This window comes from Thermobia domestica, chromosome 9, assembly GCF_964235325.1.
Source record: "Thermobia domestica chromosome 9, izTheDome1.hap1.1, whole genome shotgun sequence".
In the NCBI taxonomy this organism is placed as follows: domain Eukaryota; kingdom Metazoa; phylum Arthropoda; class Insecta; order Zygentoma; family Lepismatidae; genus Thermobia; species Thermobia domestica.
Window position 1 is genome coordinate 262,590,476 of NC_137462.1, and position 18,989 is coordinate 262,609,464.

Here is an 18,989-nt window from a genome sequence, read left to right on the forward strand (position 1 = left end):
GAACTAAGAGACAGTCGGATAAATTTGTTAAAACCATTGAGGACAAAGAAAAAGGGGTTAGGATAGAAATGGAAGTAGAAGAAGAGAGGAAAATCAACTTCATGGACATGACATTAGAGAAAATAGGAGGAAAATTCGACACGAAGTGGTACAGGAAACAATGCGATGCCGTAAGAGGAGTGACGTAGACATGGAAAACAAGGAGAATTTTACACAGCACATGAGAAAGAGGATAGAAATGATGGATAGCGCCGAAGAAAGAAAGAAAAAGAAAACAGAAATACTGTGCCACTTATTAAAGGCAAACAGATACAGAAGAGAAGATTTAAAAGAAAAGAAACAGGAACAAGCAGAGAAAGAAGGTTTGGAATTGAAAGTTTAGGCGAGAAAACGGAGGTACTGAAGAACTTGTTGAGGAAGGAAGGGATTAAAACTTAGAGGAGATGAGGAAAGTGTATAATAGACTTAGAGAGAGATAAAGAAAAGAAGTAAGAAAATGAGAACATCCAAAGAGGAAGGAGTAGTGCACCAAATTAATTGTAAAGACTGCGATATGAAGTACGTAGGGAAAACAAGAAAGATATTAGAACAAAGGGTAAAACAACATAAGGACGATGCCAGACTAAAAAGAGAGTACAACGCAATATATAAACACAATAAAGAAACGGGATATGAGATAGCTTAGGAAGGAATAAAAGGATTAGAAGGGGAGGAAAGGAGTGTGATAAGAAAATAGAAACAAGCTTAATGGATTAAGAAATATGAGGAGAAAATAAATGACATAAATACTAATAAATTAACTTTTTGTAGGTAAGGATAAAGAAATGTCAAATTCCTCGGACTGTTTCATCGAAACTAATGATTCTACAAAAGAAATGCAAATTAGGCAATAGGGCCTTAATTGTAGCAAATTTTATGTTCTTTGGTTTCGATAAAAACATGTTTTCGCTAGAATACCGAGTTATTCGAATATCGAGTAAGAAAACCGAGTTGTTGTTTTTTCTTTAAAAAAACTTTGTCATCTATTTTAGGAATATTCTGATTTAGTCGCCATTTTACCAAGATGGCGGCGCCAGTGGAAATATGACGAGGTTGCAAATTTAGTCTGTTATTTAGATCACCCTAATACAATTTTTCAAGTTTTTAAACAATCTCACTTAATGCAATCAGAAACTACCTTTTTGGCTGGACTATAAGAAAATCTCAAAGGGAAGCGCTTCAACTCAAACGACGAATGGAAGGATACAGTGGAAGACTGGCTGCAGTCACAGCACAGGAATTTTCCTAAAAGGAAATCCTTTGGCTCGTGAAACAGTGGGATAGTTGTGCTCATACCTCTGGGGACTTCGATTATATTCAGAATGTCTTCTCGTACCTTTTTATTTGAATATCCCTTGTAAGTGTACAAAATGAAGATAAGTGACTAATGAAACAGGATCTAGTTGCAGTCTTCTGTTAAGTTCTTAGGCTCGAACTTCTTTTGGACTCACAACAGTAAACCATAAGAACCACTGAAGCAAAATAATCATTTTACTGTTCTTTGGTGATGTTTTGTCACTTTGATGATTTTATAGGTAGACAAAACATACACTAATGCATATGACGTGAAGCTACGTACTAGTTTAGGTATGTTAGATGAGGTAAGATAATATGTGCAGTACAAAATTTGAATGAACAATTTCAGAGGTAACATAGGTGCTTGAAAACTAATCGCATGGTCAACCTTTTGAGAATGATCATTAAGAGATCCTTTCACCTATTTCACCTAGGCTTCTTTTTTACGTCTTACAATTTACTTCACATGAAAGCTCCACTAAGAACACATACAGAAAACATTTTTTGGAAGTAGTTGTATCTGCTTGAGCACGAAAACAGAAATTGCGATTCACTGAATCCATTAGATCAAATTTTCAAAACTAGTGATGATGAAAAACATCAAGAAAGATTTTTTTAAACCTTGAATCAGAATTCTACATCATCACCTTGAAGTACTTGGACGAACGCGTGGCACCTGCAGGAAGTGTTTTGTTCTCGACTACTCAAGTTGCAATCTCACCTTTCTTCTCTTGACGCTGATAACGAGACCAAAAGAAAAAGATATCCGTCTATCTGTTTTTCTTTCCATCTTGCCTTCCTCCTAAACCGACAAAAGAACAAGATTCTTGAGCCTTTTTTTGCTTTCTGTTCCACAGCTTGTCTTTTCCTTATTCTTCATTCGCTTTTTCTCTCCTTTGTTCTTTTAAATCAACTACTACTAACAAAAGAAATGGTCGTCTTGAAAAGTGACACTTTGGACTCAAAGAGTTGTCTTCTTCATCGATTTTTAGATAACGAAGTCTTGTAGGGAGGGATTTTTGGGCATTTTTTCTTTTTCCCTTCCGCAATCTTCCGCCACAAGATTGTTTCTGTTGGGTTGACATCATTAATCACACAACAATTTGTCACAGCGCCACATTAACCATCTGTCTGCCAGTGTCAGAGGTTAAATTCATTTCAATTAAATCCTCTACTCTTGACATATGCATATCATTCATTGACACACACGAGTTTATGAGGTATAACCTTGCAAATGAGATTGATTATCATTATATTGAGTCAAGCTTTACTTTTGCGTCTTTCTTAATATCTTTTTTACGTAATATTGAGGTGTGATAAATAACAGAAAGCACTATGTTTCCAGTTCCATTACTTACTCGTATAAGACATAAGGAAATATCTATACACAACTATCTATATATTTACATAGAACTAGCAACCAAGATAAATCGTTTCCGGATAATGGAAAACATAGTTGACTTCCTTTCTAACACTCGGAAGTCTACCTAAATTGCTTTCTAATTTCCTCTTTGAAAGGAGAATAGATCTTAACAGTTTTAAAACCTAGCTCGGAGTTCATGAAAATAGCTAAACAAACACTACTCAAACGAAAAGAGATTAGTTATTATTCCATTTCTCTCATACCTTGTTCCATGTTTTGCAGCAGTCGGTCCATCTGTACAAAACGCGATAGTAGATAATACGTCCCAGTAGCCTTAAAGTAAATGGATCTATTTTAATATATCAACAACCAAAGCATGAATAACACATTTTGAATATTTTTTTCTTAATTTCGAAAGAATTTAAATGTACAAGGTTATTTTTAAGTGAGGTCCGACTGTCAGTAAACCGAAACTACTAACTATAGTGCCATGTATGTTTGGTCGTTTGCTCTTTATACGTTAAACAAACATAATAGCTATGTAGAAAAGTAGCTTAAACATTTATCATAACCTTCAGCAAGTTTTTGTATGCCCGCGTCGCAGAAATCACTCGCCTATGACCAAACCCAATCTTCAACAGTTGTTTTCACTTCTTCATCGGTGTCAAACCGCTAACCGGCGAGAAACTGCTTCAGGTAGGACAACATATGGTAATTGCTTGGGGCAAAGTTCTGGCTGTATGGTGGGTAGTCCAGTGGCTCCCATCCAAAAGACCTGATTAACTCTTGAGTTTGAGCAGAATAATTTGGGCGCGCATCGTCATGCAGCAACAAAACACCAGATGACAGTAGGCTACGGCGCGTATTCAGAATAGTACTTTGAAGCTTTCTTAAAGGCATGCAGCTAAGTTGACGGTTTCTACTCTCGACATAAACTCGAAAACAGGACATTATGGTGATGCCAAAATATGGTAGTATAATCTTGTGTGTTGATTTATCTGTTTAGCTTTTACTTGAGATGTCATGTGTTATCATTGCATTAATTGTCCTTTCGATGATAGAATCATGTGGGAAACTCATGTTTCATTTCCTGTCACCATGTAACCCAATAGTTTTTCTCCTTCCCCATTGTATCGAGTCAAAAAAGTCAAAGCATAACCCAGTATCATCTTTTTTGTATTTCCAAGTAAGAAGTCTGGGAACCCATCGCGTGCACAGTTTTCGGAACTTCAAGATTTCAGAAACGACTGTGTACAACAGCGACCTAAACAGGTAGAAGTTCAAGTGACAACGTGGAAATCGCGAAACACCGGTTTTCATGCATTCTCACCTCAACTGCACACAGTAACTCGTCTGTAATTACAGAAGGTCCACCTGATTGCGATTAATCATGAACATTGTCCCGCACATCCTTGAACGATCGCACCCATTTACGCACCTTGCTGTTATTCTTTGCATTCGCGTCGTACATCTGACATGTCTGACAATGAATTTCCACTACTGACACGTTCCTTGATGTCAAAAATCGAATCACAGAACTTATTTCACACTTGGTTGGATGTTCAACTTGACGAAAAATTTCAGCACCCCAAAATGAACAATAACACTGATGCTACGACTGAAATTTGTGTCGTTCCATGCCCAAAACATGCAGGGAGACAGCACGCGCGCGCGTTTTGTCAGAAACATTGTTTAAACATAGCTAATAAGCCACAGTGATAACGATTGAATATTGGCTTCAATCACAGGGAGGTGATTTATACGTCGTGGGGATGCAAAAGCTTGTCGAATGCTATGATAAATGCTTAAACAAACACGGTAACTATGTAGAAAAATAGCTTGATGTATACGAAGGAAACAACCAAAAATATATGGCACTATCTTTACTAATGTTGTTTGCATCGACAAAATTCGGCCTTTACAGAAAAGGTGCGGTTACCTGGTCTGTTTTTCTTAATTTTAACAGGAAATGAAATCAAAGGATAAGGATGAACGTATTCTCCTCCCCTACCGGTACTGTAAATGTAAACTCGCACCCTTAAACGTTAATTTATTATTATAAATGTGGTGAGGAATTTTCTTCCAAATGAAATTAAACTAACTTTGTTTTTACTATTGGAGCTATAGTAATTACCTGGCTAGACAATCAACCCCAAAATGCTATTACAGTATTTCTAGTTTTCTCTAGTTTGAAGTTCACTACTGTTTGAGTTAATTTCTTAACTGCATTGCCTTTCTTGATCAACACCCGGAATTGAAATGGAAGCGAGTTAACGTAGCAAGGTTGTTGCTTTCAGCAGCCGATATTATATAAAGCTCGTTAATTCTATTTGTCATATGTAACAAGATAAGCTAGTATTGTAACCTTCTGTAAACGAGGATGATAATCATAAGCATTATGACATCTTTATTGACTAAATTTTCTGAGCTACAATCCTCTTATGTCTTGGTTTCAACTGAACATTATTATCTTTAGCAGCGTTTATCAACGTAAATTTACATTCTACGAAGCCTTTTTGTCTGGAATCGTGGCTTTGTTATGACTTGATTATTAACTAACACAAGTACGCTACTCGTTTCCTTTCTGTCTCGCTATGTCGTTCTCTTTCTCTTCCCAGCTATGCCACATCGAAAACCGGTCCTGCCATACCTACATTCAATCTCAACCGAAGTTGGGGACGGCGGACATGAATATAAGTACCGTAAAATATGTAAGTGAGTATATAAATTAACTTGACGTAAACAGCAAGCTAGAGATAACTTTGCAAGAAAATAAAATTCTACTTAACAATATGTAACACATATAATAATAACTGTAAATTATGTAAGTTACATTGATCGTACAAATACGTAAAATATACTATTTGTGATTTTACACAATTAAATAATATTCTTGTTCAATGAGCTTAATTTTGTTGTATATTATTCACAATCTATAGGTGGATTTCTTGTTTAAATATGTTTATGATACAATAAGCTTCGACCGGTCAATCCACTTTGAGGTCGTCGCTGTTCTGTCATTGAATCACAAATAATCACAGGGGTCCACAGCTGGTTCCGTGAGTGATGATCCACAGTCGTCCACGTCGATGCGGGACGCGATATACATTTAAAAATGAAATGAAATCTTTGAGTTTTACGTCCCACGGTTATGCCGGTTAGGCTAAAGAAGACGGTGAATATGAGAAATGAATGAAATGGTGGAATGAAGAAAGTGAAAGGGAAACAGGAGAACCTCGAGAAAACCCACGCACACGGTGTTTGTCCTCCACAAAGTTCACTTGGCGGGGGCTGGGATCGAACCCGGGACCCCAAGCACCAGAGGTGAACGCTCTACCACTGAGCCACCGCGGCCCCACGCTCTCACATTTAGTCCTTTCGAATCGTTCCTTGGGTATCTTAAACAATGCTATGTTACTCGATATACAAAGAGAGACAAGAACATTGAAATGTGTGTGAATCTGGAATAACCCACTATTTAAGATGCTCGACCCACTAAAACACTAACAATAGGCTGGGGAGCGCGTTTCGAAAACATTGAACTATCGCACTTAATTATAAATATAGTTTTCTTGCACAGGTTTGTAATTTTAATGCTCAATCCACCGTTCATTGATAACCAGGCAGGGAGCGCGTTTCGACACAGATACACCGATCAGTTCGTGATCACACACCCAAATTGTGCTGACGGGTGACTGGAGGCATGGACCAGCAGGGTTCTGCTCTCTTACAATCAAGCGCGCGAGTGAATATTCCTTCGACAGACTTTTGCATGTATAAGGCTGAAAGGGAAATTCCGATTTTTACTTGTAACATCGGGACCAGACTCATGGCTAAAATTAGCGATGAGTTTCTCTTGTAGAATACACGCCGAGCGATTTTCTTTTTTCTCACCATGTAAGAAGTCTTGGGCGGTTTGCACCGCAGCGAACATACACAGAAGCAGATGTACATGTATATGCTGGTGATAGAGCAGTTCTTGAAATCCTTTTTTTTCTATACGATACCTGTTTAATAAATTCGAAAATTGGTACTGTCTTTCCTATTTTGATTAAAGCAATAAATAAGCCTCAAAAGTCGGTGACATAACGCATTACAAATAATACAGTTTCTTCTTAAATAGTACGCTACCAGTTCCTTCAGCGCTACGAGTATAATACCACATATGAAGAATAAAGGAGGAAAATAAATGGTAGAAAGACAAACGAAGCGGTGGTTGTGAAATGTAAAAGAGGAGGAGAGAAAATGGAACTGGATTTTTCGATACATCAGTAGTCGTAATAGTGCTGACATGAAGTACAAACATGAAATAAAAGCCAAGATAGGAATGACGAAAGAAACATTCAGGAAGAAGAAAAGTCTATTTTGTGGGTCTTGAAATAATAAAGAGTTAAGAAAAAGACTTAAAATCTTTCGTGTGGAGTATTGCACTGTATTTGGCAGAAACATGGGCATTAGAGAAAAGCGATTGAAAACGACTGGAAACTTTCGAAATGTGAGTGGAGAGAATTGGAGAGAATTAACTGGTCAACCGTGAAATGAATGAAGTGTTAGAAATAATGGGAGAAAAGAGTAGTTTTAAACTTAGTTTAGAAGAGGAAGAGAAACTGGTAGGGATATTGGCTGAGAAGAAACTGTATTATGAGGGACGTTCTAGAGGGTATGGTTGTGGGAGAGAGAGGAGGGTTCAAGGTGGCTACAGTTAACGGACGATATCAAAATAGAAAAATCGTACGTGAAGACGGAGAGATTAGCGGAAGACCGTGGAGGATGGAAGCTTCTCAGTTGCGGCAAATGACCTGCCAATAATGTCAGAATTATTATTATTATTATTATTCACGTGAAAAAACTATTAGAAACTCAACTGCAACTGTCAATTTGTTCATAAATTATTGGCGAACCTGTTGTCCTAGAGTGTAAGTACACACATTAATGTTCACTATGCACGTACGTGGTTTCACAATGCTTAGGAGGAACTTCAGAACAAGAACACTTAAATATATATATGAAATTTTTTTCATTCAAAGTTAAGAAACTGGACAGAAATAATTACTCTATGTAACTAATGATTTGGGTTTAAAGGGGGAAGAGCTAAATTAGCAATAAACCTCTAACTTCTTTCATAAGATCAGAATATTGAATGTGGCACTCATTTCCTCTTTCCTTATGCAGAATCTTATATGTGCAATCAACTCCTCTTTTTTATGTATAGAATATTGAATACGCCAATCTAAATGAGCATCAACACAACGCATTTTAATCTCTTCCCTACATTGTGACATCAAGCAATGCGGGATAATTAGCTGGAAATATTTAACTGCCCTCTGAATGAAAATGTTCCCGTTCTTGCATAAGAATACGTGTTGATGCTAAGTAATCCTTAACACTCCGGAAAGATTTTGGACTTCTGTTTCTTTCTGATTTTCTAGTAGCTATATACTTGATGTTGAAAGGTACAATCCACTTTCATTAGAAATAAATTATCAAGAGCAGGAAAATGTCTTTAAAAGCCAGAGTTACAAAATTCTAAGATATCTAGTATCACTATTACATGTGTTACATCAGTATTTAGAAAATACGATCAGAAAAATATGTTAGTATGTTAGATTGAACTTTGAGTCTCTCTGAGGAGTTAGGCTATAAGAAACTTGGATCTGCGTTTAACGAGGGATACGAATCCAGCGGAAATCGAAGCCGGGTCTCCTTTGCCACGCTGTCCCGGCAAAAGAATAATTGTATACTACTGTATTACTAATTTTCCTTCGTGCTTGCTCATTGCATATGTATGTTTTCTACACAATATCGTCTTTCCTGTCACTCGTTACTGAATTTTAAACATTGACGAGTGTAAAAAGACATCTGCAGTATAACGTACCCAATCCCAATTTCTTACCCAAATCATGGTCTACAGCGCCAAAGGTAGAAAAATGTTATCCTGTAATATGTTGATTTAAATTTCTTTTAGTATTATTATTATAATAAGTTATAAAGGTAACCAAGAAAGTTCTGTCGCTTGTTGTGGAGATCGGTGTTCATATGGCCCTCACACCGTGAGTTTAATGTGAAATGAGATAAGGGGAAGATCAGATGTTAACGTGGGTATGTCCAACATACTATCTGGTTGTGGCAGTTCAGTTACAGCGTGAACTTGCGTAAGGGAGAGTAAACATAGGACATCCACAGAGTGACATAAGGGAATGTATGCTGTACGAATTCGAGCTGGGGTCGAACACCGCTGCAGCGGGCGGAAGATATGCCAGGTCTTTGGCGAGGGTGTCGTGACTACGCGGACAGTGCAGCGGTTGTTTAACAAGTTTAAGAACGGTGAGGAAACACTCGAAGACGCACCACGTGCCGGAAGACAAACACATACACAAAATGGAGATCTTCAGGGAGCATTGGAGGCGAACAGTGGCCAAACATGTGAGAAAGTGGAACTACAATTCAGAGTCAGTGGAGAAACCATTCGGCAGCACCTCCATCAACTTAGGAACCACTACAAGTTGGGTCGATGGGTTCCACACGATTTGACTCCGGGAAGAAGGCAACGCGAGCAGGCACTTGCGTTTCGTTGCTGTTTCGTACGAGGAAGGAGCCATTTCTGGACAGGGCGTTGACATATGATGAGGCGAGGATCCTATACGAAACTGCATGGCGCCGTCATCATTGTTTAGGATCCCATAAACCAGTTCCAAAACAGCCAAAACCAGCACTGCACCAGAAGAAGGTCCTTCTTTGTGTTTGATGGACTGCTCGCGGCATCGTGCATCCGGAATTGCTATCAGCTTGTCAGAGCATCAATGCAACTGTATACTGTCAGGAGCTGAGCCTTGTTCAAGAAAACCTCAAAACACTGGAGCCAACACTTCTGTATCGCAAAGTGGTCCTCCTGTTACAGGACAACGATAAGTCCCACGTGTCTAGAATGATCCGGGATACCGTTCTATGCCTTGGATGGGAAACACTGTTGCATCCGCCAAACTCCTCGAACATTGCACCGTCCTTTTATCATCTTTTCCATTCCTTGGGCAGTCACCTTAGAGGACGCCATTTCAAATCCATAGTAGAGGTGCAAAATACACTTGATACTTTCTTCTCTTCATAGCCCACCAAAATCTACCGCGATGGAATCCATGGCCTTCCAGAACGTTGGCAGAAGGTCGTCAATGCTGACGGGGACTATATTTGATCTTCCAGGTACGTCTTAGGTGACATGTTCGAAGGTGGTGGGTGAAGAAACGACAGAGCTTTCTTGGTTACCTCTACAGTTGACTGTCAAACATATTGCGTAACATAAATTCGAAAGTTACTCTGACATAAAACCAACTTTGATCTTACCAATTAAATAAGATATAGCATATACTTTGATATAAATACGTATAGGATAAGATATAATTGATATGTTCTTAGTAATTATAAACTAAAGGTCTACCACATTCTCTAGGCTCACTTGCAATAAAATAAGAACAGTGCATGGTACTTCATGTTTTATAAAATTATTAAGACAGACTGTTCGTTTTATGTAAATCTTCCTTTGTATCCGTGAAAATAACTTTCATTCTATTCCAGACCACTACAATTGTCATGTTTGTTTTTGCAAAGCGTGTTTGAATTTTCTTATGTGTTTATTCTCTTCTTTCTTCGCATTTCATTGTCACTTACCCCTCGTTTCCTAAAAGTTGATTCCAGCGCGTCTTAAGTGAAGAAATATGTACTTATTATGGAAGTAGACTGCTGAACGTTACTAACAGATTATTACCACTTAACTAACAATATGAGAAGATAAGAGTAATGAAGATATTAACGAGCTTTTTCGTGTCAAAAAACTTTATTTTGTAGCATAACTTCCAGCGATTACGAACGACGGCTAAGGAAGACGGTGATAATAACGTAGATAATAATATCGAAATAACGAAAGTAGAAGGGAAAAGGGAGAACCGCAAAGAAAATACACACATGGTGCTCATCTGCCACAAAGCCCACTTGATGATAACTGGGATTTTAGCAGGGGCTCCGTGAGCCAGAGTTGAAACTTCTATTACTGACACTAGCTTTCCAAGACTCTTTCTTAATTAGGTGAAGTCGGCTTTTCAGGCCGCTGTCCTTCACCTGTTTTTACTTGTCACATCCACTGCAACTCAGCACTTTATCACATAATTTTTCACTAAAGTTCCGACTTTTTTCTTTGGCCTCTGGCTCGCTTCCCATATGCCTCTATACCATTCACTCGGTGAGCTATGTATCGGTTGGGCTTCTTCTTACATGCCCAAACCATCTCCAGTCTACTTTCTTGCAGTTTCTCTGCTACTAGTCTCACCTTTACTGTTTCTCGGCTTCTTAACTCTGTGTTTCCATGTCACTCCACATATCCACTACAAAATCATTTATCTCCGCAAAATGCAACTTTTGTTTCTCTTTTCTTGGTAGTCCATCATTCTGTCCGGCAGATCTTACTGTTTCGTAAACTTTAAGGCAAATTGGTACCCTGCTGTGACAGAATACTCCAGCCGCTACTCTCTATTATGTCCAACAGCTACTAATTATGTTGTTCGTGTCCTCTATTCCTGACGTTCCTACAGTATTGATTCCAATTACTTGATTTTTTTCGTTATGACCACCTCTTCTTCGTCCAGTCGTACTTTTGTATTTTCCATTGCATTTTTTGTCGAATGGACAATGTAAATATTCTGTTTTAACTAAGAGTCCTTTGCTCGACAATGCTCCTCTCCAGGTATTTTTCTTTTGCAATGCTTCCTCGATCTCACCAACACGATTTTGTGCGTAAATAGTATATTCTAGGGTGTTAACTCTTTTGATGCTAAATGTTGCTGAACGTAGTTAGTGTTGTAATTAGAAACTAGCCGTTACTTGTTTTTCTTTCTTTCGTTTCCTTTCCTTCTTCCTCTTTTCCTTCTTTCGTTTTCTTTTTCTTTCGTCTTTTTCTGTTCCCTTCGTTTTTCTTTCTTTTGCTTTATATTTGTACTTTTTGACTCAAAGGACAAATTGAGATGGGAGGCGTAAGTATATAGATTGAGAGCTTAAAAAACATGTGTTTACAAGTAGTCTTCTATGTATTCGACATGCAGATCAGTGTAGCAACTTATTATTATTATTATTTGAGTTTAGGAGAAACCTGGGCTAGCATTTTTTCAAACGTTTTTGGGGCTATTTCAGCCAAGTACTTAGAGGGATGGTACTGCTGCAACTATGGAACCTAAAAAAGCAATAGCACCAGTAATTTATGCGAGAAGATATTAATGATAATTGTTTGTAGGAAGATTGTATACTTCTAATTAGGTCGGTTGCATTGAGCTGAGCAATTCTGTCTAATAGTAATATCTAATAATTTTTCAAACGTACGATACGTGAAATGATTTTGCACATGCCTCCAGGGTATGTGTACCATTAGTTTATTATCTCTGATAGAATGTGTGATTTAGTTTGTATAGAAAAAACCGCAGCTCGAGGATACTTATGGCATTTTGTAATTCTGAGTTATTAGTGATTGGAGATTGACGATTGATTCTAATCTATTAATGATTAATATTTTGTATTTTCTGAAATATATTTCAGGTACTATTCCTAAAAGATAAAATATTTGTATGACTGGTCGGTTAAGTTGTTTATTAGTTGGCAAATTCATTTTTTTACAAGTTTAAAATATATTTATGCAAATATTATACAAATCATCTGGAAGTTTCTGTAGAAATTATTCATTATAAGCATTTAAAATGCTTACGTAGTTCATGGTTTAATGCGTATCATATCCTACTATATTTCGTAGTTCTACATTTTTATTTGCATTTCAAATAATATGATTTCAGTGAAAAAATACGTTAGTCCCCATTGCGTTCATTTTCACGTATCCATTGGTTTTGTATGCTGCAGGATTTCATCTAGAAACTATCAAATGCAGGATAGTAGAGTGTTAATTTTCTTAATATTGTATAGTTTATCTTTCGATGTCAAGGGAATAATATACTTCGCATTGTATTTTTATCTGCAGTTATTCTGAGAGTAGTGAAGTTTAAGTTTGTCCTTTGTTGGAAGGTTATAGAGATTAAGCACGATTAATTGTTCTATGCACTTTTCTTTTACTTTCGAAGCCTGATCAAACGAATCCCCATTATCGTTATACTTTTCATTATAAATATTAGGTTAAAGAAAAGGTGATAACGTATTTTTCTAAAGGATAGCGCTACCTCATGTTTAGAAATACTGGAATTATTAATAACTATAATATGTAATGTGACAACTGAGAGTTGAACTAAAAATAATAATAATAATAAAAAATACTCGAGCCTTTTGAAATGTGAACATGAAGAAAAAATGAAGAGAATCGGTTGATTGGCAAATTAGAATTTGTTAGAAATAGTTGAGGAAAGAACGATTTTAGGTATAATTGGAAAGGGGAAGTGAAACTAATTGGGACATTGACTGAGAAGTATTGTATCATATAGGATGTTTTAGAAAACACTATGCTAGGAAAAACTGAATTGAAGAGAGAAGCTATAATTGATGAACAGGATTAAAACAGAAAATTCCTAGCTGAAATCGAAGAGGTTAGCTGCATACCGTAGTGTATGGAAACGTCTTTTGTGGCAAGAGACCTGTCAAAAGTGCCACAATACCTATGAGAATGGATATATAATTATTTTATTAGAGATTTCCTCTAACCTCCTAGCATTCTTTAAAATACAGCTATGTATTCTTATAGAATGCACTTTTTTGAATTTAACGTTCCACGCGACACAGACGAGCGCTCTCGCACTGAGCCATGACGGCCCCTAGAATGCAGTTGTCAACAACTAAACTTCTCATCGGAGACTCAACATAACTCTAAATATGTTTAGTTTAGTCACAAATATTACCGTTCTTTATATCCTAACAACAAGATACTAATATGTCAGAAAATCTACTACAAATGGCTAATATACGTAAGATAAAAAATATTAAAATAGTTCTTCGAAATGGTGAGCTAGGATATTTCTTCAATCAAACGATTCGGTAATCGAATGCCAGTATAACGGAATGTTCATAATTGATTTTTGGTCCCTTTTCTAATCCATATTTGATATATTTAAAAAAATATATCGTTTTATCAGTTTTCACAATTTTAGTAGAATGAATGAAACTTTCTTATTTTTGCCTATATTTAACTGTTATTTCCAAATGTAGATGATATTCATGCAGATAACACGATAGCCAGATTTCATGTATATACTCAATCGAATGAGTATAATACGTGAGGGTACAAGATCTAAAAGTAACAATTGAATGTTATTACAATAAACAACCTTTTTGCATCTTTAAATGTAGGGAGTAACTATATTGGCTAAGTTAAAGCGCAAAATTTAAAATCAAACAAGGAACATTAAAATTTTAGATATTCGCCTTACCATTTCCTTTATTCACGTCCTATCTGACATTATGCATTTCTTTGTAGTTATATATTAGTGTCTCTATTAACATTATAACGGCAATGTATTTTGCATGTGCTGATAGTGTACTGTATCTACCCCTTTTGTATGTTATCGATATTAAAATAATGTAGATTAAGCAAAGGAGATAAGAGACGAGTTTCACAATAACAAATTAATTTCGAAGGTCCTTAAAATTCAGTTATAGTGATATTTTATTGTATTCGAGTAACTGTCAAGCATAACAACATGAAATGAATCGAACAGTGACTGTTACCTTCAGTGAGAGCAATATCTTACAGATTTTTGGAACAGTAAGACATCTGTTTTTAATTTAAAGTTGGATATATTTTTATAAATAATTGCTAGTATATTTATTTTAAAATCAAATAACTGCCTCCCATGTCAACGCATGTAGTTCTTACTTTACTGGAACTCGCTATCCTGCCACAACGCATCTATGTAATAATTTCTTGCAAAGTAGCAGCATAGTCATTCGAGTGGAATTCCGTCGCATGGTGTCACTACTGTCAATTAACTAATATGAAAATAGAGATACCAGTAGTTACTAGTAACACAGCCTCAGTGATTACTTGCAATTAGATGGCCAGATGATTATCCTTAATAGTCTGTATTCACAGCTCAGCTTGGCAGTATTGAGTAAATAGGATCATATGGTCGAGATTATTTCCCCTTCAGTCAATTGGAGGCGCAACCCACAATCCCTTCCTGTACTGTGGGTTGCATAACTATTAGTCTTTATATTTAATACCCGTCGCACGAGTCTGTATATTTGTTTTGTAGTGGCACTGTTATTGTCATTAAGGGTTTTGCGGAGGGAAGGCATGAATGGTTTTCTGTATTCTTTTACAGGGTTGCCAGGACGTCTTCCTACAAAGTAACAGGCCTTGTGCCTCAGCTAGATCTTCCGCCGTCAAACACTCTCGTTTTCCTCATAGAGTATAACATGCATATCATTTCCCTATTTTATTCTCCTGCCGACCAAAGAACAAATCTCGTGTGTTTCAGTTTCTCTTCCGAAGTGCATGGCAGTGATGCCTATCAAGGTAATTAAGTTAGCAGTCATCTAGATATTTTAATGTTTGATTCCATATCAAATAATTTTACATATTCCTCGCAAACCGACTTGAAATATGTACACACTACTCTCATGCAAATTTAATTCTGTTCATATCCTTTTGATTTTCTCGAAAACCTGATCATAAAAGAAATCTCAAAAACCTAGTACCTCTGGCGCCCCTGCCATGTTGCTCCTACCACTTGTAAACAAGGAAGTTAGTTTCCAACTTCGCCGCATGCAAATAAAAATCAGACGAGTAATATTATAATCGTTGCAGATTCGTACTCGTATTGAAATAAAGCTAACTGACTGTAAGTAAGTTGAAAGAAAAAAATAACATCCAGATAGTTTTTGGCATACGTCGTTCAAATATATCTTATTTGAACTGTGAGATATGCAGCTTAGCATTTGTTAAAGTATTTTAATTTGAAAAGAATCGGTAGTTATTCTTCCGCTGCTGTTATTCCCGAATCCATGTGTTTGCCTTCGCTGACCTGAAAGCACATGGAATTAATCCTGTGTTGCAATTGAGCGTACAACTCTGAAGTTCTTCAGCTGTACGGATTAGTTTATTAGCATGGTGTGGCAACAGCTGAATGCTTTCAATGATATGAAGTCGTCAGAAGACGAGTTGCGCTGTCGTTTGATTTAGACGGTAGTACTATCTGATTGGAAAGACGGTTCATACAGCGGCACAACTATACTAATACGATTCGTGAGGCGGCCGTACTTCGTTTACATAGTTACTTGAAATGAATTGAAATATTCCAGTTTAACGTGCCATGATTATGCACGTTAGTCTACAGGAGATGGAGATTAAAGGAAGTGAAGAGTGATGGAAGAATTGCTGGAATAAAAATGTGGAAGTACCCCGAGAAACCCCATCGACACCATGTTGTCCACTACAAACTTACTCGCCCAGGAATCGAACCAGGGACCTCATGCACCAGAGGTAAATGCTCTACCACTGAGACACCGTGCTTCCTTCGTAGCTATTTATACGAACCGTCGAAGACAGAACGAACTTCATCGTTAGGTGCCGTTAATTGCGAGAGACTTACCCCTTGGTTTAGTTGGAAATTACACAATATAGACATGCACGACCACTGTGAGATGAGTATTTTCAGCGACGGATCTATCACAATTGAAAACAATTCATCCATTCATCCATTAATTTTGGAAGTAATATGTGTGCTACTGGCAGAAATATATGTAAGAATTAGAAGGGAAACGTGCTATAATAAATTTAAAGTCAAACTATAACATGCAGTACATACTGTTTTTATTCTGTTCGAAAATATTGTTTATCAGTTATTATTGAAAACAAATTACATACATTTTGTCGCCCTAAGAGTTGGGTTTTTGCATTTTCGCATAAACTACACATGATAGTTTACCCTCATGTATCAGATTTTAATGTGATCTTAATGTGATCTGCCTATCGGTGTACTTTTCATGTTTGAATATATGTTTTTAATAGTCAGACTATAATAATGTTGAATTAATATTTTGTAAGAATTTTTCTCAAGGATTTCCGGAATGTATGTTTGTACTAATGTATCTCTGTAATACTATTATCATTTGCTAAACATCATAAATAGATATGTCTCTGTTGTACATTTTAGTAGCAGATTCTTTGTTTTAATAATAATTAATTATTTTAAAATTTAAACGCGTTCTTTTCCGCTGCAACTCCTTCCAATTTCACAAAGGTGGCTCTATTTTGTACGATACGCTAATAAATTTGGCCTAATACTGGAAGCAGTAAGAACAGAAGGAATAGGGACCACTTTAAGTGAAGGGAAAGACAAGAAATAAATAAATACCATGTCAGTCTTACAAATCTTATAATATATTGAAAACAATAAACAAAACATACATTAAGAACATCAAATAAGCAAATTAAATTGTTGAAACTAATGTTTACAAACTTTCTTTACAGGAGTATCATCTCTTCTTCTTCTGATACAGGTAAGCAGTTTCGTATTTTTGTAGTGTAAACTACTATTAAAGCCCTGAAATATGGCTCGTTGGACTAAATATTTACTACAGTTAGTTAAAACTCTCACATTGTTTCGTTACATATAGCCAATGTGGAAATGAACTTTTTACCATAACAAGGTTACTACAAGCATGTATAGAAGTCTCAAATGGTTTTGAAATATAATTCTGTTTCTCGAGGAATTTTTTGAACTCTTACCTGGGCAAACTAAAGTCAGCAAGTCACAAATTACCCTGAAAAACTAACAGTGAAATATCTAAAATGAAACTCTCGACAACTATGGTAGAAAATATAACACCGCCTGAAAAATGTACAGCAAATTTGCGCTGTGCTAATCACAAAAGGAAAAGGTCATAGAAGCAATTCGCCGAAAATTAACAAAACAGAACTAACTTGTAATTAAAAATGCCATTATAAAAGGGCAGGAAATCGTTATATTCACCTGCTACAACCGAATAGTAATAACGATGTTGGATTACAATAGCAGCAAATGGTTTAGTTACAGCCTTTGCTTTCAGCTATATGCTCACATAGAACTGTAGGTAGCTACTCGTTACCACTCTTAGCAGAAGCTAATACGTATGTAACATCACGTGACCGTGAAGATTTCTTTAAGCCCTTTATCCAAGCAACCCACAATGCTTAGTTGTATTCTGGGTTGCATAACATTGTGCAATAAAAGTTGAAGCATGTATCCAGAAATTCAACGCTATTGTAGAGTTCATTGAAGCTCAATAACAGTTAACTAATTTAGTCATGAAAATCATGTTTTATCTAAAGATGTGCTCGTATATACATACATATATTGTAATTTGCGAAACGGAGATACAATTATATATTATTGTACACTTCAAAATTAATTCGTAGCTATGTATCCTGCATCAAAAAACTAAATGAAACACAACAACCTCTTTAGGATAATCTTCTGACCTGATGATGTAATAATCGGTTCAAAAAATTCAGTAGCATGTAAATCATCACAAAAATCAAACACATTATCCTCATCAAATAAATGTTGTCAGAACAATAAAGCGAAAACGCCAAAAATCTTTTTTTTTCTTAACTCAGCTGCACAGGTACTACAGAGATCAAACCTAAAGTATCTCCACCATGAAACATGCCTAGATAGCAGTTGTGTTTAGCTTAATCTCATCTATCCTTTTGGTCATTAAGAAACCAATAGATGACAAACTTTGGGAATATTTCTCCACCACCAGTAACCTACGCTGGAATATGAAAGTGAATTTCATTTGAAAGATAATTCAACAAATAAGAAATATTGGAAATGTAGCTCATAGGTATTTTCAAATTATAAGTCGAACACAAATATTCATTCTAAAAGTGCAGCAGATGAGGATAGGTAAAGACTGAAGAAGGTACATACGTCGAAACATCTAGTGACTACGCCAGACTTTTCATTGTTATTCTAAGGATGACACTCCATTGTCCCCTCTCTCTCTAGTTGGTTTCTCTTCCCACAACTCTACACGAAGTTCCCCGAGAAACTCCAACCATCCAGTTTTGTTTCCCGGACTGAAGCCTAAACCACACATCCTGATTATCTCAATACCAAATATGGTTAATCCATAAAATCTAACCTCCTCATAACACCGTGTTCGTGACGTCACATATGTCAAAACGTTTAAGAGTCGAAGACCTCACAAGTTGGGGAATTCACCCCATAATCCTGAGTTGTATTTTCTGAGGAAATTCAAGTGCGAAGCTAAACTTCAGCAGAAAAGAGTAAACACTAAATACAAACTTCACAATAATCGCCAACGTAGTTAC

At 36.5% G+C, this 18,989-nt stretch overlaps 1 protein-coding gene across 6 annotated transcripts in view; it reads left to right on the forward strand.

Moving 5' to 3' along the window:
- SPR (G protein-coupled sex peptide receptor) overlaps positions 1 to 18,989 on the forward strand; it is a 2,424,528-nt gene that overhangs the window by 970,191 nt on the left and 1,435,348 nt on the right. For all 6 annotated transcript variants that reach the window (XM_081726000.1, XM_081725998.1, XM_081726002.1 and 3 more), the window contains one exon: positions 17,142 to 17,170. The gene's annotated coding sequence lies outside the window, so the exon portion shown is untranslated. The remainder of the gene's footprint in view (positions 1 to 17,141; positions 17,171 to 18,989) is intronic.